Source organism: Penaeus vannamei, chromosome 18 (genome assembly GCF_042767895.1).
Source record: "Penaeus vannamei isolate JL-2024 chromosome 18, ASM4276789v1, whole genome shotgun sequence".
NCBI classification, from domain to species: Eukaryota; Metazoa; Arthropoda; class Malacostraca; order Decapoda; family Penaeidae; genus Penaeus; species Penaeus vannamei.
In genome coordinates, this window is record NC_091566.1 from 31,118,507 (window position 1) to 31,121,006 (window position 2,500).

Below are 2,500 nucleotides of genomic sequence, written 5' to 3' on the forward strand. Positions count from 1 at the left end.
GTGTGTGTGTGTATGTGTGTGACCAAAATAATACATCCATCATCTCAAACTCAACACCCCACTTCGAAAAACAAAGAAAAAAGAAAGAAAGAAAAAAAAAGACGAATCAGGAAGCAGACCCCCCACCCCGCGCGCCCCCTCCCCCTCCCCCCCGCCCTCAGCGCCATCTCGCGCCTTCCGCTGACCCTCTAACGGCCGGGACCGCAAACACCTCTCCTCCGCGCGCTTAATGAGGCTGCAACATCCTGGACGCTGAAATGGTGCAGACCGGATCGCCTTAGCGGGTTCCTGGACCTCTCCAGCTTCGTTGTGTATATTATTATTATTATTTCATTGTGGCTTAGATAATTTTTTCCCTTTTTTATACACGCACACGTATGCATAAGGACACACACGCACATGTGTGTTTATTTTTTTCATCTGTCAGGAAAAGGATTGTGTGTTTGATATATTTTTTTTCTGCTTTTAGTGTTCTTCAACATTTATTGTCCTATTTTACGCTTTTTGGACATGGTTTTAATCTTTTATCTGTAATATCAAAAGCGTATTCTTGATATTACAACTAAATCTGACTCTTTTCATTTTAAAAATATCTTTCGTCTTTCCTTCTTTATTCCATCACTGACATGTAATACTATTTAGAAAAAATGTTTCCTTTCTCCTCAACCGCGCGTGAACACTGAAGCCGTCTCCTCCCAAACGCCAAGACGATAAAACCTTCACAAAACAGAATATTTTCCTCCTCATTCTCCCTTTCATTATGAGCAGCGTCTGCGGTAATCGGCTGAAGCAGTCTGTGGGCCGGAGCTGTGCCACGCCGGACGCCATTCATGTCTGGCTTAGGGTGGGAATCCTTTACAGAGCGCCGCGTCTTTCCCCGCGGCCCATTATGCGTTTAAGCTTGCATTTAACCGCACGTTCGCTCTTTCCCGGCCGGTCGAAATGACTCATGCTGTCGCCTTTGCCACTTGCGAGTCTCTCTCTCTCTGTTCCTGCCTCGCTCTTTCTTTCTCTTTGTCTCCTTCCCTCTCTTAAACTATCTCTTTTTCTGTCTGTTTCTCTCTCTCTCTCTCTCTCTCTTGTTTCCTTCCTCCCTCTCTCTCCTTTTCTCCTTCTCTAGCTCCCTTCCTTCCTCCATTCCCTACTACTATCTGTTCCCTCTCTGTCTCTATTTCAATTGAATTCCCGTTTTGGCTCCGCGTTGCTTTTCTCCCAATATTTCACTGTCTGTCAGCATCCCTTCCACACGTCACCAGCACAATTAGACGTCTACTTTCTCTTTCTCTTTCTCTCTGCGTATGTGTCTTTGCGTTTGTGCGTATGTATCAGTATCTCTCCCTCCGTATCTATGTGTGAAACCTGGTGCTGGTCCCGAATGCCCATATCCACGTCTGGATGCGTGCGTGTGATCCACATCGACGCGTCCTCCCCTCGCTTCCCCTCGCCCGCCCTCGCTTCCCCTCTCTTTCCCTCGCCCGCCCTCGCCTCCCCTCGCTTCCCCTCGCCCGCCCCCTCCCTCGGCTGAGCACCTCGCCGGGGCGGGTAGCGTCCCCCAGGCAACCTTATCGATTTATCGTAGCAAGCGTGTCCGGTGCACAGGCAACCTTAGGGCAGCGTCTCCTGCTGTAGGACAAAGGACGGGTCAAAATCCTGCGTATGGAGTCGTTTTTCAAGGACGCTTCTGTCTTTCTCGTGAAGCGCTAAGCTGAGAGCTCGAGGGTCTGAGTGCTCTCGTGGATATATGTTGGGGAGGAAAGTGCCATGTTGAGCGTCGCCTTCAGGTAGGGTATAGGTATCACATTTCTTTTTCTGTTGTGTAATCCGAGTCCCCCTTCTCTGCTATTATCATTATTTTTATTTTGGGGATCGGATTTAATACTTATAGCCCTTGCCATATAAAAATCATCAGTGTAAATAAACAATTTAGTACCATAGATATTAATCAGAATTTACTTTGCTTCTTCGTCAGCGAGAGATTAACCATTATACTCAAGTCTCAAGGATATTTTTCCAAGTACATGAACAATGCCCCCTCCCCCCCTACGTCAGGCTTTCTCTGTGAATTATTTTCGAGTGTGGTTTATATTTTCCATTTTTCCTCCAGTGTTAAGTATAGGGGCTTTTAAACTTTCGCCTCTTGGCTCCTTTCAGATTTATTTCCTGGACATATCTCCATGAAAAAGGGAGTTATTGAAAATATATGATTTTGTCACCGGAAACATTTGCTTAGATCTTATACTAATTTCTCGCTTGTTAAGGAATTAGGTCATATATGAAGTCGTTTCGGAAACAAACAAACAAACAAAAAAACTGCCACCATCTCTACCTGTGGCTTTGCACTTCTGCCACCTCTTCTACCGGCAATCGCTTCTTCCGCCTCTGCCAACACCTCAGTCTAAATCTCTGCCTTCACTTCTGCCCTCACTCACCAATACCTCTTCCAACACTTCTACTCGCCCCTCTGTTCCCTAACTCTGCCCACACTTCAGAAACGTTCAGA

General features: G+C 46.4%; 1 protein-coding gene across 5 annotated transcripts in view; it reads right to left on the bottom strand.

Moving 5' to 3' along the window:
* Positions 1-2,500, bottom strand: part of LOC113800225 (inactive dipeptidyl peptidase 10) — a 621,884-nt gene that overhangs the window by 216,110 nt on the left and 403,274 nt on the right. The gene's annotated exons all lie outside the window — the stretch shown is intronic.